This window comes from Drosophila nasuta, chromosome 2L, assembly GCF_023558535.2.
Source record: "Drosophila nasuta strain 15112-1781.00 chromosome 2L, ASM2355853v1, whole genome shotgun sequence".
Lineage (NCBI taxonomy): Eukaryota > Metazoa > Arthropoda > Insecta > Diptera > Drosophilidae > Drosophila > Drosophila nasuta.
The window spans coordinates 17,332,255-17,360,076 of record NC_083455.1 but is presented as its reverse complement, the minus strand read 5'-3'; the positions used below and the strand labels follow the sequence as shown (position 1 = coordinate 17,360,076).

The 27,822-nt window shown below is 36.8% G+C and overlaps 1 protein-coding gene across 2 annotated transcripts in view; it reads right to left on the bottom strand.

The window, feature by feature from the left end:
• Nucleotides 1–18,017, bottom strand: part of LOC132794752 (CUGBP Elav-like family member 2) — a 146,087-nt gene extending 128,070 nt beyond the window's left edge. For both annotated transcript variants that reach the window (XR_009633331.1, XM_060805065.1), the window contains exon 1: nt 17,760–18,017. The gene's annotated coding sequence lies outside the window, so the exon portion shown is untranslated. The remainder of the gene's footprint in view (nt 1–17,759) is intronic.
• Between the last annotated feature and the right edge of the window lie 9,805 nt (nt 18,018–27,822).

Here is a 27,822-nt window from a genome sequence, read left to right as displayed (position 1 = left end):
ATCTGTGCTAATAGTAATTAAAACTATAAATTTTAAAGTGAAATTGTTGGAGGCCACGCCAAGCGTGAAATAATAATAACAATATATATGTATTTTTAAGCGGTTTTTTATAACCAATTAATTGAAATATGATTGGTAATTAAATGCATACTTGATGGCCACCCGCTGGCATATTTTCATTTTTCAAACATAATTAATGCCAATATATAAACAAAAAAAAAAGAAGAAAACAAGAAGCAAAAAAACCTTAAATTTATATGTAAATATATTGCAAAGTGCGCTCAATTAAAGTGACAACGTGTAGCCTAGTTTTGAGCGTTCAATAAAATGGACAATGACAGGCCAGAAACGCGTGTGGCACGTGCCACCGCGTCTAGTCTTGCAAAACTAATTGAAAGGCAGACAGACGACGAGTCAAGCGGCGGCGGCGGCGTCGGCGTCTGGCCAACAAAAGAAAGCAACTGAAAAAAAAGATGGAAATAAATTTGCATACGACAGAAAATGGCCCACAGCCAGCAGCAGCAGCCTACAAAAAAGGAGTAGCTAAAGAGCAGAGGAAACGGCAAAAGCAATAGAAAGAGAGAGAGAGAGCAAAGGCAACAACTTGGAAGTGGAGCACAGCTGCTGATGCTACAGCTGCTAAGCCAGGCACATCGTCCTTGCCATCGTTATTATCCTGTTATCTCTCTAATAATGCCTCAGAGAGTTTGTAATTAAATTTTTCAAAAAACTGAAGCGCCCATCGTTAAGCAACGACAGCCACGCGCAGCTGTAGCTGTAGCTATAACTATAGCCACCATTCAGCTACTCATCTTTGAGATGCAAAATCTACGAAGCAAGGCAGAACACACACAGCAGGCAAGGGAAGGGAAGGAAAAGAGATAGTGTGGGTTGGGGCATAAAGAACGTTACGCGCACGAGTGCCACTAGTTAGTTAGATAATAACGCTCAACGGAAGCCGTACAAAGCGGAAACGGAAGTTAAGTTAAGCGCACTACTAAACAGATACTCAAGGGCAGGCCCAACTGATGAGCGCGACGCAAAGATAGAAGTCAGAAGAAGCACACTCCAATGCGAAAATGGTTGACTGAAACTGAGTCATTGAATGAATGATGCGATATGCGGATAAACCTTTACAGGGGAGATGTTCTTTGAAACGGTTTAGTTGACATCTGCAAATACTTAGCGTTCAAATAATAGTGAAATTCAAAGTAACTGAATTAATTCATATTAAATTTAAATTAAATTCTTTAATGGTTTTTGACTCTCTATTAATTTAGTTTCATATGTTTGTATTTGTTTAGTTAATCTGCTTATCTATCTCGTTGTCTGATATGCGGATAACTTGATATATCAATGAAGGGTTTCTTTGAATCAATTTCCTTAAGATTTTAATGGAATATTGTAGAATTCATTTAAGGGAATTTGCAAACAACAACATTTATTTATATTAAATTCTGAATTCAGCTTTATCTTATTTTATTTATATATTTGTGTCATTTTCTGTTTGTTCACCAAGTCATGGATATAGCGAGAAGTTCTTCGATACGATGCAGTTGACATCTTCGAGTAATTTCACTAAAATAATACGCAACAGCATTAATTGAAATTGTATTAGTGTTAACTAACTTTGAATTCTTAAATGGTTTTAGATGTTGGACTTTCTCTCAATTTAATTTACAAATTTTATATATTTATTACTTTATAATATAATTTTTTTTCGGTGTTGTAGACTAAGACTTATTCCGGATAACGGATTTAATTAAAATGAAATAAGTGATAGGCAAATCAAGTTCCTACTTTTTATGAACTTAATCTTAAACATGTGTATTGGTTACTTCTTAATTTAATTTTGATAGATTTTCTATTCAACGATTTCCTTCTGATTTGATAGAGTGTAAATAATTTTAGTGAAATTACAAACCAAATGAAATTACTTATTACTGAACCAAGAGAAATATGGTAACCTATGAATTCGGATTTCCTTTTTCAATTTGTAATTTCGTTCATCTTTAAAATAAAGAATCAAATTACAAACAAAATTATTTATAACTTAAAGCACATTTCTGAATTTGAGCCGTTTCTTATTTGATTTTATAAAATGTGAATCATCCTTCATATTGAATTTAATTCAAATTTAGAGAATGATTGGTAGCTCCCACTAACAATAACTAAATATGCAGATAAATTACTTAAAGCTACGTAAACATTTCTAAAGTTTATTCCATTCATTTGCTCGTTTGTCAATGGCTTTCTAATGGCTTCGAATGGCATTTGCTTTGCTTTCATCATTTGTTTGTTGCTTCATCTGGTTACAAATTAGATACGCATTGTATAAAGGGCGAGCAACAACCACGAGGAGTTCGTGTCATGGAGTCTGAAACTGTCTGTCTGGGCACTTGTGCAACCGCAGACAACTCCACAGAGTTGCATCACAGGATGAAGTATTTTATTTCACTTCTGCTGCTGATGTCTATTTAAATGGTAACCGTAATTGCATAATTATATGGCTGTTCAGTAAGACGAAACCTGAACAAAGAGCTCAAATGTTGATGTGTGTTCAAAGAATTTCCCATATGTGAGATTCAAATTTTTTCCATGAGTAAATGAAATTGGCAAGAGACGACACGTGTCGTAGGCAGGCATTTAATTAAAAGTCATAAATCACAATGCTGACAAGTTTACGGAAATAATTTTCAAAACATTTGGACTGGACAACAACAGAGTAGCATGCAAATGCATTTAATTAAAAGGGAATAAAATGTGTGTGCCTTTTTTTTGGGCAGAAGAACGAGCAGAAGTTCAAGAAATACAAACTGAAAATATACTATCAAGAAAATTCGCATCCGCATCACGTTTTTCAATTAAAAGCTCGTTGCAAGAGAGTCTTTTGGATTTGTTTGGTCTACAGAGAAACTGTCAACAAGCAGAAAACGAAACCAAAAAAAAAAATACACATCAAGTTGGAGAAGCAAAGAGACAGAAAGTAGAGAAAAGAGCGTGAAAAATCGCGTTCGCGTTCGCATTTGCGTTTGCGTTCGCGTTTATTACCGCAAAACCAACGTTGCACGTGATTTGCGTGCGATTTTTGGGTTTTGCACATTTTGGTCTGCTTCTTGTACCCAAAAACTTTGTCGAGGCAACAAACATTTGCGGCAAGAGCACGTCGAACGGACACAGCACAGATAATTGACAATTGAATTGCGGTTAAATATTTGCGCAAATTGCTAAATTTAATACCAATTTATTTATTTAATTTTTTTTTTTCCTATTTGTGATATTCAAGTTCTGTTTTTTATGCAACAAAATAAATTGATTCAATTTATAAATCAATTATTTACAGTATTGCATTAAACGTAAATCATTTAGGTCATCAAATAAAAAATTGCGAGTGAAAAGTGAAAACGTTTGTAAGCAAATCCAAAAAAATAAAATAAATAACTAATCAATTAGTTATTTAATTAAAATATTTCAAATATATATATTTAAGTTTAAAGCAAAGAAAATTAAGTGACAAACTAATAATTGAACATTGAAGATTTGAGAAATTAGCTCAACACTTTTAAATGTTATTAACTTTAAATTTTAATTGGCATCATTTTATTTTAGTTGCTCTAAAATTATTAAATCATTCAATTGCCCGACAGCGTGTTGTTGTTTGTCATTATTGTGGAACATTTAGTTCGAAAATTGTGTGAATTATGAATGACACACTTTAAATGGGAAAAAGTCGAGTGCAGATGTTTGCGTAGTCGGAATGAAGAAATCAAAACAACTCATCAAACATGCATGGCGCATATTAAAAATCAATTAAATATTTACACAAAAGTGGCAGTGGCGAGACAAGCACTCAAAACGAACTGGCAAACGGCAACAGAACAATAACAATAAAAACAATAAAATTGCCATTTAAGTTATGCACAACAACACAATTTGAATTATGTGAAGCGAAGAAGAAACAACTATGAGAAAAAAAAAAAAAAATACGAAAAGCGAGCGAGAAATTGTAATGTAATTGAGGCAAAAAAACAATAAATAAAAGCAAATGAAATTAAAAATTTATTATGCTCAGCTGCTGCGGCTCTCTCTCTGTCTCTCTGCTGCTGCTGTTGCTTGAATAAGAAGCAAACGGAAATGGATATTGCAATGGAAAACATACACACAATACAACATTCTCCACCTCGCACACACACACTCATACACGTTCACTTACACAACACACCCCTAACACAGCAGAGCTCGTTGAGCGCATAGGAAATGGGAACAGCAGGAGGACAATGATGCTGCTGCTTGCTGCTGTTGAAGTTTTGCATTTCCGGTATGCAAACAGCAACAACAACAACAACAACCACCACCACAACAATAACAACAGCAGCAACAACAACAATTGCAACACATAGATGAGGACACATGCTCAAGACGTAAAAATGTGTAATTGTTGTTGCCATTGATAAAGCTTAACAGTCAAGGCAAACGAAGCGAAAACGCAGCGACAGACAGACACAAACTCATTTGCATTTAACACATTCACAACAGCCACAGCAACAAGAATAAACAGTAGCTGGGTAAACTACAGTAGAAAGTCACTAAAGTCAACGCAGCAGTTCATGAGAAATTGCGTTAGAAATACGTTTAAATTCGAGAGAGCTTTAAAAGGTGTGAAATTAAAGAAGTTAATTTAAAATTGAATACAGATGTTTGCAATTTAATTGACAAATCGGTTGTGGGCAGTAAAAAGGAACAACGACAATCGCAATATTAATAAATTGGTTTATAAATTCATCAGATATTTTTCCGTAAAATCTTCACAGAAACCAGCAACATTTAAAGCTAACAAATTTAGTTTCATCTGTTTCTTTACCACAAATTTCGCTGTACAGCAAAGAAAGGAAATCTTTACTGAACCCCGACAAGATTCCCCTTAAATTTAAAGTTAACAAATTTGCTTTCAGCTGTTTCTTAAAAGCGAATTTTCTCTGTACAATTAAGAAAGCAACTGAATTGAAACACACGTTTCGCAGTCACACGCAAAACAGGCACACACTCGCATAATTCACAAGTACAATAAAAATACCTTTTTTGTATATCTATTTTAACACTTTAATTACGCTTAATTATTTATTAAGCAGATTGCGTTGCGTTGGAATTTAATTTGAGCCTCGTCGCTCGTGCAGCTAAAGGACAAAGTCTGGCAACCAGTTGTTGCCTTACTCGCTGTCATTTGTCGCCTTTTATGTACACACTCACACACACGCACAATCTTTACTCTTGGGTGAATATACTTATATTATGTATATATGTATATTGAGTGTGTTTGTGTGTTTTTGTTGTGTGCCCGGGCACTTTGAAGTGCCACAGCACTTTTTGGCATACACTTTTTATTAAGGGAATGAAGCCAAAAACTGTTGCGACTCTTTTTATGATTTCCTCTTTCTTTTTTGATTTTCGCGTGCTTATTGAATTTGATTTGGCGCGCGCTTAATTGTGCACTCAAAAAGGATGTCGAAGACGTCGACGAATCCTTTTGACGTTGATGGTGCTGTGTATGTTTGTAATTTTAATTGCGAGCCAGTTAAAGTGTGCGTTTGACGCGAATGTGTTGCCTACTTATCAGCGCACCGAGAATGAACGCACACATCGAGTCTCACAAACAGAAACACACACACACACACGCTGAACGGAACGACGAAAGAAAACGTTAACACACGACAACAGGGACAACGCGCATCCGCACCGTTTGAATGCACGATTTGTACTAAAGCTCAAGTCCTCCACTCGATGGTGTCGTCAGCATAACATTCGGGCCACCGTTGAAATTTATTCCTCCAGACACGCGATTCCTCGCATAAGTCCTGGGAAATGGCTCTCTGTTTACAGGCGGCAAAGTGTACTAAAATATTACACGAACAGCGCTCTCCTCTCTTCTGTGTTTGCCGAAACTCTCGGGTTGTCGTGGTGTTCGCTAGTTATAAATCGCCGCTTGCCTCGTTGCGAATCGCTTTAATGCTTCGCGTGTCCACATGTTGCCACTGCCAGCAACCTGTTAGACATCATCGCTAGCCACTCATGAATGAATGCATGAATGGCTAACAATAAAGCCTATATAAGGCAGCTATTAAATGCAATATTATACTAAATAATTTCTGTTTTATTTCAGAGCCTGGCAATAACTGAAAACAAACTCTGAAATCTAAATCCAAATATCGCAAAATGCATTTATATTTTAAGACTACCCGACAAATACATTTCAAATGTCAAACAGTATAAACTATACTTGATTTATTGGAAATTCAGCCTTTTAATAAATCTATTGTTTATTTAAAAAGCATATTCCATGTAAAAGGGAAATTTCAAGCAACATAAAGAGCGCAGAATATCCTCAAAGAGCGCGCAGACGCAATGCATTGAAACGGTTAAAGGACATTTTGAGTGTAACCAAGAAAACGGTTAAGGACTTGCGGGATAAAAAAGCCCAAAACACAAAAATGTCCAAAGCAAAAATGTAAACAAATTGCAATTTAATGCAAAAAGGTGGACAAAAAAGTGAAATACGATTTAATTGCAAGATTAAAATAGGCGATAGACTAGAGAAAAGAGCAAACTTATTTACCACAACCAACCAAAAGTCCTTTGACTTGTTTTCGGCTGCTCAACGGCAGCTTTGTGCTCTTTCAATACGTTAATACAGCTCCTAAGGGAACCACAAATACCAACTAACTAACCAACGAAGCAAACCAAAGTAGCAAACCAAACCAAACTAAACAAAACCAAACCAAACCTGAACCGTACCGTAACTGATGTACGTGCAATGTCATCGGTCTCGACGATGGCAGAGACCAAGCTCCCCAACCTAACAAATGCCAACAACTTTAACCGCGAAAAAAAAATAGAAGAAATAAAGCGAAAGAGCAAGTGGAACTTGGGGAAGGGGGCACAGAGCATGTGCTCCCAGTAGTAAGCAAGAAAAACCCAACAGCAACGGCAACAGCAACAAGAACAACAACAATCAGCAGCGGGTTAATGTTGCCAGTGCCGCTGTGGTCGCCGCAACAACGACAATAAATACGCAGCAGCAGCAACAACAACAACAACAGCAAGTACCACAAAAACCAGAGTACTGGGAAATGTGAAGCGAGAGCAACAGCGTCGTCGACTACTACTAACAGGCATATCAACAGCATCATGATGTAAAAACTTTTTGCATTCGAGAACCTTAACCCACCTTCAAACCAGCTCTAACCGCTCTCTCTCCTCCTCCTTCTCACGCTGGTGGTTTGTGCTCTACGTCGACCCCGTCAACAATTTTTGTTTACAAACTTTTGCTTGTTTGTGTATTGTGCGAAGAAGTTGTGGGCCAAAGGCGGCAGGTGGGCGGCGTGGCGCGGTGGCAGCAACAGCAGCTGTTGCTCAGTGTGTTTGCATTGTCCACAAAGGACTCGACACAGCTCCTCTCTCTTCTATCCACCGTCGCGTCGCGTCGCGCCAAAAGTTGCGATATTTTCTCTCTTCGTATATATAAAAAAAATATATATGTATATATATTTATTTTTTTTTTTGGGTTTGTTGCCGCTTAACAGGGAAATTCCTGATGCGATTATGAGGCGTCTTGTTAAGTTGAGCTACAGACGACGCAGGTCGCCTTCTCCTGGATGCGGCAACAACGGCTTCAAATAGATCACATGACAACCGAAGAGCATGGAATATTTGTGGTACTTGTGGTCAGGTAATGGAACTTGTCTTGTGTATTTAACTACATAGCAGCAAAGTACAAAGAGTGGCGACAAAAGACGATATATTTATGCATAAATATTTGACAAAGTCGATGAAGAACAAAGCGATAGAATATTAATCACTTGAAGTGCTTAACATGAAAAGATTCTTGTGACTTTGTCAAAGAATTCAATTAATAGGATTTATTTCTTATTATAGTTAAAGTTCAACTTGAACTTGAACTAAGCACAATTTTCATGCCTATTTTATGTAATTATTTCGAATTCGAATTCTTCAAAATATTACTAATTAATAAAGCAGAAATATGAAATTGTAATACTCAAAAAAATTGAAAAAATAATAATACAATAAATTACAAATTAATTGTTAATAACAAAACCAATAAAAAGTAAGAAAAATATAATTTATTGGATATAAAGACATAAGTAATTAAAGTACAAAATTGGATATTTCAAACTCATTAACAGGATATACAAAAATATTCATGAAAGATAAGGCAAAAAATTGAACTATGAAGGAATAATAATTTTAGAGAATGGTCAACTAACTAGAGTGAGAAGTTCGTCGATAAAGATGACAGAAAGCAAACTTTGAGAAAGAGGCATATTTATATAGTGGCTTTATTTTTTAAATTGCATCTTTATGTTAATATTAGGTTGGCCAAAAAGTCTTGCGGTATTTTTATTGAATTTTCAATTGTTCATAAAATTGGTTAGAATAATGCGATTTAAGTCAAATATGCGCCGTTTTGTTCGATGACGAGTTCCCAACGAGATGCCAACTTCATAATGCCCCTCTTATAGAAGCTCGCTTTTCTATTGGCAAAAAACTCGGAGAGCCAATTTTCACAGGACTCTCTTGTGGCCAATTTCCGACTACCAAGGTCGTTCGCCATGGACAGAAATAGGTGGTAATCACTTGGTGCGAGATCCGGACTATACGGTGGATGCAATAGAACCTCCCATCCGAACTCCCGGAGCTTCTGGAGCGTCACCAAAGATGTGTGTGGCCTGGCGTTGTCCTGATGGAAGACAATTCGGCCTCTGTTGACCAAAGATGGCCTCTTTTGCTTGAGTGCTGCATTCAAGCGGTCCAGTTGTTGGCAGTACAGGTCCGAATTGAGCGTTTGGCCATAGGAGAGCAGCTCATAGTGGATGATTCCCTGCCAATCCCACCAAACACACAGAAGAACCTTCCTGGCCGTCAATCCAAGCTTGGCCACCGTCTGGGCAGCTTCACCGCTTTTCGACCACGACCGTTTGCGCTTCACGTTATCGTAAGTGATCCACTTTTCATCGCCAGTCACCATCCGCTTCAAAAACGGGTCGATTTTGTTGCGATTCAGAAGCGATTCGCATGCATCCATACGGCCAAAAATGTTTTTTTTTGCGTCAAGTCGTGTGGTACCCATACATCTAGCTTTTTTTTTAATCCAAGCTTCTTCAAATGGTTTAAAACGGTTTGATGACTCATGCCAAGCTCTTGGCCGATGCTACGGGTGCTACTATGCCGATCTCTTTCGATCAATTCGGCGATTTTATCGCAATTTTCGACGACAGGCCTTCCGGACCGTGGCGCATCTTCGACCACCTCCGCACCAGAACGAAAACGTTGAAACCATCGTTGTGCGGTGGAAATGGAAACTGTATCGGGTCCATAAACTGCACAAATTTTATTGGCAGCATGAGTTGCATTTTTTGCCTTTATCGTAGTAGTACTGTAAAATATGCCGTATTTTCTCTTTATTTTGCTCCATGTTTTTGACGCTATAACTCACGAACGACTCAAGACAAACAACAATAAATCAAACACGTGTTAGCGCGGGAAAAGAGCTTTCCAAAAAGGTATCGCATGAACCGATTCGATAAATAGAACTAGAACTACGCGCTTGCAAAGACACCTATCGGAAATACCGCAAGACTTTTTGGCCAACCTAATATATAGTTAATGGGATATGAACCACAAAAAAAATTAATGAAGCTCAGGCGATTTTTGAGAAAAACTTGAAAAATATTAATGAAAGTGAAAGCAGAAATTTCAATATTAGAAAATAATTAGTATAATTAATAGTCAACTAAATAGAGAGTGGCAAGTTGATCAACAAATGTGAAAGAAAGCAAACCTTTTTAGAAAGACGCTTATGAATAAAGAGGCTTCATTTGGAAGTTGGATCTTTATGTTTAACTCTGATGTAGTCTGAAGCTTATAAATGAAGCGCTTCTATTTTTTCCTAAACGCCCGCAACACTTACTCTTAATAGTTACAAAGTTGACGCTGTAGGCGTACACTCACCTGCAAAGATAAAGAACAATAAAGAAAAGAAATGGAAATCAATTGGCTGTATCATAAACAGTGCTTCAAATTGATTATAAAGTCGTAGCAGCTTCTAAGTAAAGCACTTGAAAGGCGCACTCGACTACGCCAGACACAAGAGCAAGTGCACAAACACGCACACGCACACGCACAAATACACAGAAGGAGAAAGAGAGAGAAGTTGGGAAAAGGCCTCGACCACACCGAAATGCACTCTCAACCTTTCTCGTCTCCGCCCTGAACGACCCGCAATGCAATAACGCCGACAGATTACAAAGTGCACATGTGGTAAGCCATAAAGTAGTGGGTCGTACAATGCTAGCCAGCCAGCCAGCCAGCAAGCAAGCAAGCGAGGGCAGCGAACGGAAATCCATGTTGCAATAAGAGCAACAAAAACAACAACAATAAGAGCAACTTCAGTAGCAACAGTTGCAGCAAGAGCTCTGGAGATGGGGCAAGAAACGAGACCAGGAGACGCAAACGCACCGCAGCGTCACGGAGTAACGTGGCCAAAAAGCCTCTGTCGCTGCCGCTGCCACGCCTTCCGCTGCCACTAAGCCCTTATTCGTTGCCGCCCCACACACAGCAGCTACTTCCTGTGGCCTTTTGCCGAACTCCATTAAGTTTACGCGACCAGCAACACGAAGAACTTTACTTTTGTGGTCGCTGAGGTCGCCAGCAACTGCTGTTGTTGTTGTTCCTGTTATTGTTGTTGTTGGTCTTGCTTCCACTTTGAGTATGTCCAACTGCGTTGTGCTGTGTCTATTGATGTCTCCGATATTGCTTATGCTTGTTGCTGTTCTTGTTGTTGCTCTTGTAGTTGTTGGTGTTGTTGTCGTGTAGCTGTTGCCTTTGGCAACCATGACAATCTATCCAAAGCACTCCAAATAAACCGCAGGCATCACACACACTTCAGCCTTTGAGGCAACTTCGTCCTCGCTCTCGCTCTTGCTCTTGCTCTTGGTGCATTCGACCAAAAACTTTGCCCAACTGCAAAATTTGTCAACCCTCTTGCCACTCCCCTCGCTCCACAGGTATATGAGACAGCATTTCATTATGCAAATTTAATGACGAACTGTTGTCAAGGTGTGCAAAGTGAATGGCAAACTATTGGCACAATTGCCAAACTTTTAGCAGATTGCTTCGATGTGCCAGAGAAATTAATTGAACAATGACAAAACTATTCTGAAGCACATCATATTACAATTGAAAATTTCATAAATTCAAAGATATTTTTAGTGCGAGTCTATGATATTGGTTTCACTAAGTTTAATATTTATTCGCATTTTAATGAACCTAACCGAAATGGTTATAATGCTAGCGCTTAATAAAGGAACTGATAAATAACAAGTAAGAAAGCTACAGTCGAGTGTGCTCGACTGTGAGATACCCGCTACCCATTTTGAATAAAAGCAATATATTTTGCGGTATTATTCTCAAAACATACCAATTATACTACAAAAATACTAATAATATATTTTGGGGTATTATTATAAAAAATATACCAAATATACTAAAAATACTAAAAAAAATACCAAATCGTATATTTGGTATATCGATATAGTACCGCATTCAAAATATACCATAGACGGAACAATATACCAGATTGTCGGCCAAAGCAAATTAGACCCCTAGTAAGTAGGCGTTTTGCCCATACAAAAGTGTTTCTTTAATAACTTCGACGATTTTTATCTGATCGCAACCAAATTTTCAGGAATCATAACTACTATAATAGTTATTGTATATACCAAAATTCGCAATTCTAGCTTTACAATTACGCTTGTTATTCGATTTTTTTGATTTGCGGGGGCGGAAGTGGGCGTGGCAAAAATTTGAAACAAACTTGATCTGCGTGCAAATATAACAAATGCTGTCGAAAAAAAATTATTGCTCTATCTCTTATAGTCTCTGAGATCTAGGTGTTCATACGGACGGACGGACAGACACACAGACGGACAGACGGACAGACGGACATGGCTATATCGTCTCGGCTGTTGACGCTGATCAAGAATATATATACTTTATAGGGTCGGAGATGCCTCCTTCTACCTGTTACATACATTTCCTGCCGGCACAAAGTTATAATACCCTTCTACCCTATGGGTAGCGGGTATAAAAATAAATAAATATATTATAAGATTATAATGGAATCATAAAAAAAATGAATCTATAATCTATCTAATTATCAGAAAAAGTATAGCACAAAATGAAATAAGTGTTGATATGATATTTTTCTAAATATAAAAGGCTAACAATATATTTCATTTTGTTAAATATTGACAACTTAATGGAAAATAAATATACGAAAATAATAAGTAAATCATTAGAAACTTTCAAATATTATAGAAATGTAAAAAAAACTTATTTGTTGGTGTTATTGTCAAGAAAGTTCAAGAAAAAATAATGTGTAGAAAATGTTTCAGACTGACCATGAAAAATCTTCTTCAGTTTTCCCAATGAAGCAAAACTTTGCAGACAACTTTGCTGGCAATTCTGTAGAAAATTTTAATGTGTATTTAATTACATCCTGACATGTCTTTGACCTCAAATTCTTTCAAGCATTCTGTATAAAACGTATAGCTTAAAAATGTGAATGAACACAAATATAAGAAATATTATATTTGCTAATTTAACAGAAAGCATTTTAGGAAGGAAGTGCATATGGATGGAAATAATTATATTATTTATTTAATTCGCCAATTTATAAGCTAATCTAAGCATTGCACAAAGGAATTGCTTAATTGCAAATATTTTTGTACGATATAAGTAAATGTTTCTATGCTCTAGATAGCAGCTGTGTTTTAAAATTTGCCAGCATTCGTTTAAGCAATTCTTTTTTAAGTTTTCTAATTATAAGTTTTCGCTGTGTGTGTGTGTGCGTTTCATTCACGGAAATAGTGCATTCCCAAAGGAAATTCCTAATACAATTTCGATTAAACAAAAGCGGCACAAAGCATGTCTCTTCTTTCCACATTCCCACTACTCGAACTCGAGTGCTTGCAACATTCCTTAAAGCAACTGCCACAGTGTCTAGCGCACACATATATACTTATAGAGCAGTAGTATTGTACAATGCGACAAAAGGAAGTTCATGCAGCTTGGGGAACTCAAGCTAGACAACAGCTGCCTCCCCTCTGAACCATTTGGCATGCCAATGTGCAGCAGCAGCAACTCAAAGCTCGAGACAAACACTGCACAAGACGGGCCCATGCTAAAGGCCTTAAAAAAAAGAATAGATATACTCTTAAGCGACAGGATGAACAGAGAATGTGAGAAGTGATGGAGAAACAGAGAGAGCGACGAGCAAGTGCATACAAAACAGATAAATGGTAGCAACTTTTTAACAAAACCAACAAAAAAACGAGAAAGAGAAACGAAAACGAAGCCCAGTGCATTGAGTAGACAGAACAGAAGCAGTTCATGCCACATTGAGACGAGACAAAATGTAAAATTATGCGGCAGTTGCAAGCAAAAGTTTATGGTTGACCCAAGGAGAAGGTCTCTTCTTTTTTTTATTTTCGGGGAGCAGACAAAGGCAGAGCCAAGTGCATACATTGTCTTTGGGGGAAAAGAGCGGAAAAGACGAAGAAACGAGAGAGCAGGCAAATATGTTGAAGCTCTGACTGATGCTGCCCCCCCAAGGAGACGCATACACTGAGACAACAAACAGGAAGTACGCATTTCCTGCACTCGAAAGCAGCAGGGAGAGACTCGGAGTAAGGCAGAGAGAGAGAGAGAGAGAGAACTCAGTGCAAATGTCGCGACAACGACGACAAACAACTTTTGACACAAAAGTGCTGAAAACTGTTTTTCTTTTGCGGGCGTTTCCCCGAGTCTCTCTTTCTGTCTCGTAGTTGCCCACGTTGCCAAATTAATTGAAAATGACTAGACCTGCGAGACAGCGCAGCACAGCGAGTAAAAGAGAGATAGAGAGAGAAAAGAAGGGCTACTCCTTCTCGTCCCTCCTCCCTTTGGGCAATTGGACTCAGAATATGTGTGTGCCTTGATCTTGACGCTGTTGCTGCTGATTGTCCCTGAACTTGGTCCCACAGCTTTGCTCGCTGCTCAGTCGCCATTTCAACACACACACACACACAGAGAGAGACAGCGACACATTGGGAAAAACAGAATTCGCCTGGTCGGCACAAATGAGTTTCGTGTCACAAGTTGACCCAGCTGAGATTAAGTGGGCGTTTAATTTGGCCAACTCTCGCTGGGGTCGCCGCCCTTAGCCCCAGAAATTGCGTTAATGTAATCCCCGCATGGCGTATGGTCTCTCTGCTTTTTTTTTCTCTCTCTCTCTCTCTGTCCTCCCTTTGCAGCAGTTTAGTTTTTTTCGGTTGTCGCTTGGCTGGCGACATGATAAGAGAAGAGAAGTGGAGGGGAGCTTAGCTTTGTCCTTGAGCTAAAGCAAGTCTCGCAGACTTACTGACTCCTGTTTGCCTGGCTGATCTCTGCGCGGTATTTTAACTTAATCAACAGAGTAAATAACACGTCCAGCCACCCTGCGGCTGCCCCGCCCCCTTCTTGGCCATCATATTTTCTTCTTTTTCTTTGGCGCGCTGTGCTTTGCTTTTTATTAAGTTGTTGAACTTGCCAAGTCTTGTAATGACCATAAATCTTTGATCTCAGTGTTTGTTGTAGTCTTTTTTTTTGGGGGGTTTTAATTTATGCAACTATCTATTAAATTAGCAAGGGATTTTCACTGCCTACCCGCCATAATTAGTCAAAAGTTAAAACGAAAAATATAATAAACATAAATTAAAATTATTTATGTTCTGTTGTTGTCACATTTGTGAATAAAAAGCTTACAATAAGTTAAGTTGTTGCCAATGACACATTTGAACTCAATGTTTGTTTTTTTTTTGTTATTTAAATATAATGAAAGAATTTATTGAATTAGGAAGAAATTAGTCAATAGTGAGAGTGAAAAATATAATAAACATAGCTCGCAAATATTTAAATTCTGTTGTCGTCAAACTTATGAATAAAAAACTTTCAATAATGTTCTCTAATTTACATTAAATTAAAATCGTAAAGGACAACCAACATTACGATAAACTTGACTTGGCAACAGAATCTTTTTTTTTTTTCATTATTATGATGCATGAAATTTAGTAAATTAGGCATAAGTGAAAGTGAAAAATATAATAAACATAAATGAAAAGTATTCTTGCTCTACTGTTTTAATAAATTAAAAGTATGCGATAAATAGAAGAATAAATAAAAAATGTTGAGCCTTTGCCAAGTCTTGAGCTCAACGTTTGTTGCTTTCTTGGCTCTTAATTTTATTCAACTATTTATCAAAATTTAAGAATTTTTTAAGTGAATTCTTTTAACTAAAATGAATAATGTATATATGTGAATGCATTTTATTTAAGCTCAACACTTGTCAAGTTTTGATTAGAAAAAAATATAAAAATAATGTCGACAACAAAATCGAAAATAAAGGAAATATAATTCGAAATTTTTAGTAAACAATTTTGAATAGTTTTACTAAAAGCAAATGCTTAAAAGTCAAATAAAATGAAATGCTAAATTATCATTTTGCATAAATGTTTTTAGAGATTAATTTATATATCAATAAATTCGCAAATGTTCTCATGCAACATTTATGTTAATTTGACTAAATAAATATGAAATGTTTGAGAGTGGTTGCAAAAAGTTGATGGCAAAATCAACGAACTGATTTTTAGAAATAGTTACAACGGTCGTTGGTTTTTATTTTTGGCCACAAAAAAATAGAGGAAACAAACCGGAAATCGCGGAATAACCTAAATAAAAACATCAGCAATTGAAGCAGCAGCAACAGCAGCGACAACAGAATCAAGTAAATCCCCCAAGTAGCTTAGCTTCTCCTGGCTGCCTTCCGGCTGATTGCTGGCTAAAGTCATAGCGAGCGAGAGAGCGCGCAGAGCAGAGCAATTAATGTGAAAATTTCAAAAGAAAAACGAACGAGAGAGAGAGAGAGTGGACTAAAAAAAACATAAAAGCTGCTTCAGCGGAAAAACACAAACAGCTAAAGAAATCTGAGCGAAAAGTCCCCAGCCAACTGAAGTGATTTTCGCACTAATTAACTGCACTTAGTTGACACATACCAATCTATTCACACACACACACACACTAACGTACACTCACACTCACACACACAGATAGAATCGCATTCAGAACGTTGTTGGCATAATCAGCAGCAGTGCAGCATTTTAATTGGTTTCCAGCGTTGCCAATATAAAGTCCCACATGTGCAATCGGAATTTCTAGAGAAATTATAGAAAGTAAATGAAATGTGTGAGAGAGTGTCGTAGTGTGTGTCTGTGTGTGAGTGCTGATGTTGTGGGTGGCCTGCAACTTAATAATTACGTGGCGTCGTTGACAGCTTTGCTCTGAGGTTGGAGTTGATTTTTTTCCTCCTTTTTTCTTTTGTATGTTGTCGTTTGGCATCGCATGTCAAAGAAAAGTTGTTAGACTCTGACTCTCTACACAAATCGCAATTTGAATGCAAGCTAATGAGGCAAAAAATGTCAGTAGATATCGTAGATATCATATGTGCAAGGGAAAATAGAATTAGATGTAGAAATGAGAGCTTAAATTAATTCCCCTTTTGCTAATAATTTATAAGCTTGTTTAGCAGAGTGAGAGAGAACTCTCTCTCACTCTCACAGCACACGTCTCAATTTGGAGCAAAAACGCCATAAACATTAAGCTAAATGTTACGATCCAAATGAGACAGCAGCAGGCAGTAAGGTGAGAGGCACAGACAAGAAAAAGTTCGGGCAAAAAAATAAGATACAGGCGGCTTCTACTGAAAAATAACAAGCAAACTGAAACTGCAGCGGTAAAAGTAAACAGCAAGTGCCATAAAAATGCGATGCAGTTGCACTCCCAGATCATATGAGCATTAAAGAGAGAGCAGATAGACTTAGGAGAGAAGAGGGGACAGTGCATAAAGCGCAGAAACGGGACATGGATTGGATGACTTGGCCAAAAAGGAATTGGCTTGGCCCAAGTTTTTAGCAACGAGTCAACAACTGCGGCAATACACTCACACACACACACAACCATAAAGGAACAGTCGGATTGACATGGGAAAAGGAGTGGAGGGAGGAGAGGAAAGGCAAGGTAAGCTGGCAAGCAAACGAAACCAATTGAAGAAATGTTGCTGACACCGAACGAAACGAAACGAAACGAAACTCAACTACAACACAGAAGACGACAGCGACGAAATTAGTTAGCACTCGAGAGCTGCTTTTGGCCCAGGTCTAGCAGGATGCACAAACACACACACACATACACGTATATACTTGCATAAGCTGGCAAACATATACACATGCACACAACAGGATGCGAAGAGACATGGAAGGTTGCTAGATTACAACACCTGCGGGTAAAAGTCGAGACAAGGCAAGTCGAGTCGAGTCGAGTCGAGTTGCTGCTGCTGCTGTTGTCGTCATCGTCCTCGTTTTCTCGCTGAGCAGCAGCAGCAGCAGCAATTAAATAGCTTCGAGCACACTGAACTCAATTGCAGCAATTTCAATAACTGTTAAGAACACTCAAAGGTACAAGCTTTGGACAAGCAGCAGAGAACAAGACTGCCATTCAGTTGATAATCTGTCACCAATTCAAACCTTCCCCCCCCACTAACAATTCTCTGTTCTACTTGCAACTTGCAACACTTGACCAACTTGTTTTTCTATTTTTTCTTTGGCTGCACTTACCTATTATTCTTTTTTTTATATTTTATTGATTGCTTGCACTGTTTCTTTGGCCGAAATTTTGAACACGAAGAATAAAAAAAAAAAAGAAAAGGAAACTAAATAAATAACTTTGAATTTGCACTATTGCGAATTTTGTATTTATGCTTAGATCGTGACGCAAAACGGCCGAAAAGTTAACACATTAAGAATTTTGCCACTAATATGCCGAAATTGAACTTTTATAAAATTATATGTACGCTACACAATCTGATTTTTATAAACAGTACACAAACATAAAAATAAATCTCCACTTCAATTGAGACATTTTTCACAGAGTGCTGAGATTCCCCAGTCTCAATAACTAGCCCCAGCTTCAATCTGACATTATTTTAACTTTATTTTATTTCTCTGAAATTCTTAGAAAAATTTTCTTTATCATTTCAATTTCGCAGCAATTAATCGCAAACAACTTGTGAAAATTTCAACCACAAAAGCGGCCTCGTCTAACGTTGAAAGACACAGGCACGTTATGTGTCTGAGGTTTTGCCTCTATCCAGCATCTTTTGCGCTATTAAGATGTTTTTAAAACTAACTGGCAAAAGTTGAATTATAAGCCAACATCGTTTGTCGCCGCCGCCTATGCAAACAGATTGAGTCGTCCTCGCTACCTCTTCACCATCCCTTAGCACCACAGAATGCCGCAGAAAACTTTCAAGAGTTTTGAGCCTCTGTGCGCCACCAAAAATGGCGGCACTTAAGATGCTTAGCGCCATGGCAAGCGAAAATAATGACGCTCATAAAAACTAACTAAACAGAAAAATAAAGCAAACAGCATATCAAAAGACGACGACACGACGTGAAATACAGTTATACTCGATGTAGTCGTAGAAAGCTGTAGAGAACGCTTTGCCACGAACGAGGGTAAATGATGGTTGCCTGTTGGCTGAATTCGAATACCCTGTAAACCATTAAAGAAGGCAGTACTATTAAGGTAACTATTACAAATATAGACATATAATTTTGAATTGATAATTAATAATCAATACACTTAAATTAAATGCAATTTAAAACACAATATTAATGAGATTGGTATTTTAAAAGTATCTACAACATTAAATGTAATTTAAGAAAGATTGTTTAGAATTTGAAATCAAAAAAATTTAAAACAATCTATTGTCTTTTGTGCAGCATTAAATGCATTTGTGAAACCTTATTTTCATATCGGAAATAAAATGTTTGCTGTATATCACATAATTTAAGCAACATTTATTACTGAAAATAACATAACAAAAAGTTTTCATTGATTCCATTTGTAAAAATTTCGTTTATTTCATATAATTCAGTTTTTTTTTTTTTTAATTTTTTACTTTCATCTTGGAAATTAAAAATACCACACATTTATATTTCTAGTTTTTCTTTTCTGATCATATAAATAATCGTTTTTAGAATAAATATTCCAAAATTAATTTTTTGAATTAAGTTATTTGTGAATATATTTAATAAGAATTTTATTAGGATGAGATGGTTTAGGATTGATTTCTTATTATTTGGTAATTTATTTTCAAAATGTAAAACCTTCTAATTCTAAATATAATGATATATAATGATATCGTTAAATTTTTTATTGTTGATTTTTTTATTGTATTCTATAATTTTTTTAATTTGTTCTGTAATTTTTCACGAGGTATCTTCTAGACAACCTTTTACTCAAGCTATCAATAACTTGCTTGTTTTTAAGCTGTGCGCGCTCTGAATGACAATGATAATGATGTGCGATAATGTTGGTAGTTGCTGCCTTTGCTTTGTTTATTGTTTTAGACTCAACGACAAACACAATTCTTGATGATTATGATGATGTAGATGTAGTTGTGTAGTTGTAGTTATTCTCATTATTATTGTTGTTGTTGTTGTCAGCCAAGTTTTGCCGGCAGAAAAAGGATTAGTTAAACAGTCTCCTCAGCCTCTGTTGCTTTTATTTCGTTTCGTGTGTTGGTGGCTCAACGGCATAATTAAAATTGCAACTGGCATCTGTCACGCCTACAAATCCTATCCGAGCCGCCTCTTCTTAATCACTTTAGCGGCCAAAACAAAAGTAGTTCCGAGTGCTATTTAATTATTTATGAGCCCAATTGATGCCCAAGCTGTCTATTGAAGAAGATTTCGCGATTCGTCGGCAGCACTTTCATTAATTGATTAGAGAAATGCGATTGCAGTTTTTTTCCACTCTGGCTGTTTGGCAGTTGGCCAAGGAAAGAAAAAATAAATAGAATTTACTGGCTGATTGAAAGTCTTTTGCCGTGATTTGGCTTGCGTGCTGCAATTGTTTCGACTGTTCACTGCCAATTGTAGCAAATGTCTTTCTTGGCACAGAGCTTTCGATTTGTTTTGGCTATTTAAATTTTAATGCAATTGCTGCTAAATGACAAAAAAAGCAAAACATTCAACACTCAGCTCTCGATTTAGGCCCATTTGATGATGCTCACGTGCGTGTCAAATTGAATTTCAACTGGCAGTTAACAAAGTAACTCGAATCGAATGTAAATTGACGGTGAATTTGTCCGACATTTATATGCGAATTATCTGAAGTGAGTAAAAACCAAAACAAATTAAATCATCCACAGAGAATTGTCTCGTTCGACGTATTTGCTTTCTAATTATAAGCCAACTATTTCTGGTCCTAACCCATTAACATTTCAAACCGATTTCCCCATTGGCTATTTGCGGCCTATAAATATTTGAATGAGTACCGAAAAACTTAATTAAGGCATATCAAAAGTTACCAAGCAAAACTCCAAAGCAATTATGCAACTTTTGCAACAATATTTCAGCTTGTTTATTGAGGATGATGATGCGGGGGAGAGGAAAATTGTGCCAAAGATAGCCAAAAAGTTGAGAGCTAAGTTTACTCACCTGCCGCAAAACTCAACTTTTTGTGTTTTTTTTGTTTTGTGTTTTCTGGCCAACTTGCGTTAAGCGCTCTTTTGTGAGTTTATAATTTGTAATTTCATTATAAATGTGCAAAGAGAGCAAAAATAAAAGGGGTCAAAACTTGGGCTTAAATACTTTGCAAGTTAAACATTATTGCGTTACATGTCGTATACTCAACATGATCGCCATCATCATCATCATCATCATAATCATCGTCAGCGGCAGCTGCAAGAACATCATCAATACCACTTTGATGCTGTCAGAGTTTAGTCGTCGTCGACGCATTGTAAACAAGTATAGGAAACATAAATGAACATATGTTATAAACAAAAAAAGAAGAAAAATGAGGAAAACAATGAAAAGAAGCGAGAGGAAAATGAACAGCATTACATGCACACAAAAAGCAAAGCACAAAGGCAAAGGAGCTGATATAAAAATATAAAAAAAAGCGGAGCAAACGCACTTAATACACATATTATTGGAGTCAACATGAAAATATGAAACGACATCCAGCACAAGACAATATAGAGTACACACACATACACAAAAAAAAAAGGAAAATATATATAAACAATAAAAATGCACAATAGACGCAAGTAAACAAACTGCAAAGCGGATAACAAAGGGAGACAAACAGGGATATTTCTCACTGCTAACAAGCACAAAAATAAAAGATGCTGCTGCAAACTGCGAAGCTCCTTTAGCAATGAACCCCCCTCCAACCAATCTGGAGCAGACCATATCAATGCAATTTATACACGAGTCTAAAGAATCGCCGCCTGAGGCAACGACCAGAGACCAGACTCTCACCGTTGGCTTTTGTGACCCATTAGGAAATATATCTTTATATATATGTACATATATATTTGTATGTAGTATAAAATTTATGTAAGTTGGCTAGCAGCAGTAGCAGAGCTTGAGCCAAGGGCTATAAATAATATTATTATGGTTCATTTATTGGCATTAGGAACTGGCATTTGTCAATGTAAACAATACCACAACGAGTACGACCTAAGACTATGCCCATTTTCTATTTGTATTTATCTAAGCATTATGCTCCTCGCCTCGTGTTGCTTTTGTGTGTTTTTGGTCCCCAAAGTCCTCGTTATTAGCGCCATTATTCATGCAACAAGTTTGATAAAGCGATAGCTGGAGAGTATCTTTTAGTATGTACCCCTAATTATGAACAATTAAATGGGAAATGCTCAAGTAATATACGAGCAGCTTAGAATAGTCTACTTTTATTTTATAAAATGCAAGCTTTCAATTTTGTTACTTTAATTCTAGAATGTATTTTCCCCTGACGACAGTACTCTTTGTACTCTAAAAATCTAATAGATTTTTCTATTTTTTCTTTGTTGCATTGCACTGGGGAAAGGTCTTACTAAGCACATTGTTAGCGCCAGCAGGTGGACAGTTTTATTGACGTATATTGAGGGCTAACAGATAGCAAAAGTTAGGGCAACTAACCCGTAAATAAACACACACATGTACACATAGAATCCGACAACTTATCAGCATTTCACCAGCTGTGTATAATTTAATTTCTTTTTTTTTTGCAAATCTAGTTTTACATATTTATAAACGATTAACATTGAAACAATATGCATGAGATTAATGCAAGGAGTAGAGAAAAGGTGATAACACAGATAGATAGAGGGGAAAGCAAAAATATAAAGCATGTACATTAAAACTAACATATATAAAAATATAGAACACACAGACTTAAAAACTAATCACCTTAGCGTACTCAGTACTCACATAAATCGATAGAGACACACACAAATAGAAATTTGACAATATCAATAAAAGAAATATTGATACCAAAGTATAGACCAACAATTTTGACCCAACAATAAAAAAAATTTATAAAGCGAGAGACGTTTAACACGTTACGAGAGACGTAATGACATAAGCGTAGATTTTGTACGAATATTTTGAATATTTTTGCTATTCGAATTATTTGCAACGACGACAATTACGCAACGGCACTTGTAATGTACTTTTATTTTTTTGCAATTTTATTTTGTTTTTTGGTTTTTATTGACTTTTTGACCAAAATTTGTTTTTGGTTTTTGTGGACGCACAAAACGAACGAAACGCAGACACACACAGAGACGAGAGAGAATTGAAAAAAAAATACGAGATACGAGATGTGCAAAGTGGGAAAACGTTGAACGTTATCAAGACAACAGACTCTGACAAACTGAAATGCCAAGTCAGTCAGACAGCATGCGACACTCAATTGTATTTTGCCTTTTCAATGATAATGCTCATGATCGCTGACCGTCGACTGTCGATCGTTGTCGATCGGTGATTATGCCAGAATTAAGAGGCGGCAAAATATCAACGAGAGCACACACTGCGCGGGAGATAAACATAGAGACGCAACGCGAGCTATTTTCGAAATTGATAAGCAACAAATCGATTGAACACCCTATTCCAATACTATACAATGCGACGATTGCGTCGTTTTCGATTTTCGAAAATCCAAGCGATATCGCCACGGCATAAAATACCGTAAGGGGACGCAGCCTCACATCCAACGTTGGCTTATCAGTGACACAGACGCAAGTGGCAAGTGTTGAGTGGGTAATAACCACGAGCTAGGCTGCAATGAGCGTGTGACTTGACATGCTCGACTGAAAAATGCTCTGCAGCGTCAATTTTCTTTATTTATTCAGCTATTGTACTTAAAATGTGATTGTTTTAATTTTTCTCCAAATCACTTTAAAATAGGATGACAATGGAATAATATTAATTAAAATTGCGTGGATATAAGATGAAATAAGTGCACTAAGCATTAGTTATAAAACAAGTAAGAAATCTATAATCGAGTATGCCTTACTGGTTGATGCCCACTACACATTGTTAATAAAGGCAAGACAACAAAATTTCGAAAATACTGAAATATACCTATTCAATATACTACTTAAAATATACCGAAATTTTTGTTAGGTTTATTCATATACTAATGACTCAATATTATCAAATACCAAACCAAATAACATAAAATAAACCACATTCTTTGTTTGGTATATCGATTTATTACTACGTTTAGAATACTGAAACACACTTAATATACTAAAAATACTAAAATATACCAAATCAAATAACCTAAAATATAACGCAATCTTTGTTTAATATATCGATTTGATATTACTTTTAAAATATACTGGATACATACATACCTAATATATTAAAATACTAAAATATACCGAACCAAAACAAACTAAAATGTACTAAATTCTTTGTTTGATATATCGATATACTATTATGTTGAAAATTTACCGTACAATACCTCATAACATGTGTAACACAAACTTACATTAATTTCAAATTAATAACATATACATAAATTAGCTAATAGATAAAGCGAGTGCTACTCAATATTTCAAATGCAGCCTTTGAATTCATGCAGTAGCTATTTAGAAAAATACTTCTGACTCGGCATCAATGGAGAGTGAGAGGTCATAACGAACTCGCCAAGCACGCACACGTTGCTCCATTCATTAAAATGGTTTTGCAGCATCGAAAAAAAATTGCGATAGCCCTTAACATCGATCACTGCAATGGCTACGCTACGATTAAATGTGTATACACATGGTATGCAGAGGCGAACGAGTGAGCGTAAATGCGTTTTGCCGGCAACGTTGCTACTTAAAAACTTTAACAGCCGTAAATACGCAACAACAAGGCTATGAAATTTAATAGCAGACCGGCGTCTGAGCCATGTACTGTAACCCCACGTATTGACCATTCCCGGTCTCTCACTGTCCCTCTTCTCTCTCTGGCCGATACAATACGCAACTGTATTAGCTCACGTAAAGGGAAAACCTGAGGGGTTTGCCCCCCACTCTCTTCCTCCATGTTTCTATGTCTATGGTCCGTGTATATGTTCATGTCCAGTGCACAGTCTCCGACTCTTTCTTTTAACGTATTATTGACTTTTATAGCTGGCGTTCCATTCATCGCCGTCGTCGTCGTCTTGGACCGTCTTGCGTGTGTTTACATTTTCAACTATGTAATTCGTTGCATTTTATTGCACATTTTTAGTAGTATGTGTGTTAAAATATTTATGACCAGCACTGTACGTTGCCCTCTGCTTACAACAGCAGCGAAGCTTTTCATTTTTACCAAAGTTTAACGAAGTGTTAAATGGGGCCGGACTCGAGACAATCATTCTATGTATGTTGGGTACAACCTCCTTTTTGCCTTAAGTTCAGGTTCAGTTCAGGCTTTTTATCGAAATTTGTCACGCACCACATTGGGGCTACGAATGGATTAATACCCAACGACAACAAAAGATTTTCATTTCGGTTCGCTTCGGCTTCGGCTCGGGGAGGAGTTAAAATGTTTGCGACATGAGTCGCATGAATGACAGCTTGAGTAGGGGATGAATAGCATGGCGGAGGGAGAAAGTGGGGGAGGAATGTTGATTTTGGTTTTAGGTTTTACTTTATTTTTATTTTTTTCCTTTTGCCGTATCAATAGTGTTGACAAGTGGCAACACAGGACCAGAACAACGGACAACGCGAGGCACGTGTTGCTAATACCTGTGGATGACGAAAATGGCATTACTTTTACTTTTGCCAGGACGTGGCAATCGTTCAATAGGGGAAACCATTGGGAGGGGCTTAAGTAGTTTATTTCTTTGTTTGCGCTCTTTGGCATAAATGCAATGATAAATTGTCAAAGTTTTTTTTTTTTTTGTGGCGACTTGCACCTGGCTTAAGGCACCACAATGATTTGACATAATGGCCAAGGTAATTGAATCTATTAGTCGTATTATTGTTGAATTATAACCAAGAGCAGTAAATCATTATGACAATGAGTTGTGTTTTCAGGCCAGAATATTAACGTCTATCTAACGACTGATATTTGAGAAATGTTCAACATAGTAAGAAACAACTTTCAGATTATGGTACTTTAATGGAACACTAAAGACAAAAAACAACAATATTATTCAAATTGAACTTTAAAACAAGTAAGAAAGCTACAGTCGAGTGTACTCGACCCGCTACCCATTTTGAATAAAAGAAATATATTTTGCGGTATTTTCTCAAAATATACCGAATATACTGCAAAAATACTAAAAATATATCAAATGGTATACAGTAGAATCCGGTTATAACGACTCCGCTTATAGTGTCCGACCGGTTATTATGACGAAAACTCGATGGCTTGGTTAGGCCCCATACAAACTTATATGAAAGGGCCTCCGCTTAGTACGTCTCCGCTTTTAGCGACTAACCGCTTATACCGACGAAATTTTTCAGAATTCAACCGGATATTGCGACGAAAAAAAAAATCTGCGAAATAATGCCAAAAAATTTAAGCATTAAGCGTGCAAACATAACAAATGCTGTCGAAAAAAAAAATTATAGCTCTATCTCTTATAGTCTCTGAGATCCAGTGTTTCATACGGACAGACACACAGACGGACATGGCTATATCGTCTCGGCTGTTGACGCTGATCAAGAATATATATACTTTATAGGGTCGGAGATGCCTCCTTCTACCTGTTACATACATTTCCTGCCGGCACAAAGTTATAATACCCTTCTACCCTATGGGTAGCGGGTATAAACAATGCTCTAAATTGATCAATTATTAGGACATTTAATTCAAATAACGACTATTTAGTAAGCGCTTGCAAAACAAGAAGAACTCTTTCATATAACATTCTGCAGAATTTAAAAATTTATGAGAAATTATGTTATAAGAAAAATCTACAAAAATATTAAAACAAGTACACAAATTATTGTTTTTCGCTTTTGTTTTTGTAATGCTGCAAAATTTAAAAATTCGTTCTTTTTTTCAATTAGATAAGATCAACACGAAAAAAAAGATTTTTCTTTTACTTCGAAAATTTAATTCCACTTAAAATTTTAGACAATTCAAATTTATCAAATTCTACTGTTCATCGTTTTATTTTATAGATTCCACACTAAGGCATTACTAACTCAAATTACAATACTGAATTCCTATAATTGCTATCGATGGCTTAGCAAAATATCTGCCAGATCTTATAATCATAGTGCTTGGCAATCCATTGACTTCAATTTTCAATTAGGGGCAGCTCTGTGCCATTAGAGCTAACGCACCGCAAAGACAGAAGCAAACCACTGCCATTATAGTACTATAGTTTAAATACTGTAATTATCTGCAACCGCTGCAGATATTCACACAATGTCAATAAATAATGAACGAAGCAACTTAATGGCCAAGCATACCTTTCCACCTCCTCTATATCCCAGACAGACAGACAGACAGACAGACGGAGAAGGAGAAACAGAGACAGAAGCTAGAACATATCTCTCTGCTTAGTTTTATGCCCTCGTACTTTGAGTTTGTAGCCCAAGTAGTAATGACCTGCAATTTGCAACACCCATGAGCCCGAGCATTTTAGAGTGTTATAAAGAAATTAGCTAACATTTAGTCTAATGAGGATAATAACAGCAACTAATGGCTGACCAATATGACCAAGCTTTTGCTCTCAATACATATATATTCCGTATTCTGTAGTCTGTAGTCGTCGAATGGCCGACGAATGGCGTTCATTTTATTAAACAAACATTGACTGAAGTGCGATTAACTTGCGAAAGTGTTATAAATGTTGGGTAATTTGTAATGAACTGGCTCTCTGCGTGTCTGAGAGAAGAAAATGTGTATAGAGGATAGAGAGATACACAAAAATCATAATATATAGCACTGATACGCTTGGCTAATGGCGCCGAGTGTCAACAATGATGAGCATAAATATTGAGTAAGCCATATGTGAGAGGGAGATTGGCAACCAACGCCAAGGCCAGTCGAAGTCAAATGGCAAGGAATTCTCAATTAATTTAGTCGACTGCCAATAATCATAAATAAACACAAATCCAAGGACACACATGCAGCATGTCTATGGCAGAGTTTTAATTATTTTTTTGCCACTCTCTCTCTCTCTCTCTCTGCTCACACTCTCACAAATCAGCAAATTTAATAAAGAATAATTAGAAGGCAGCAGGCAACGCAGCAAGGGCAACAACATCGACGTTAGGAATGTGAACCGAAGCATAACACACACACAAAAAATAATTAACAAAAACTGACAAAGCAACAGCAGGCGCAAATATTCAACAACAGGACGACAGGACGACAGGACGAATTG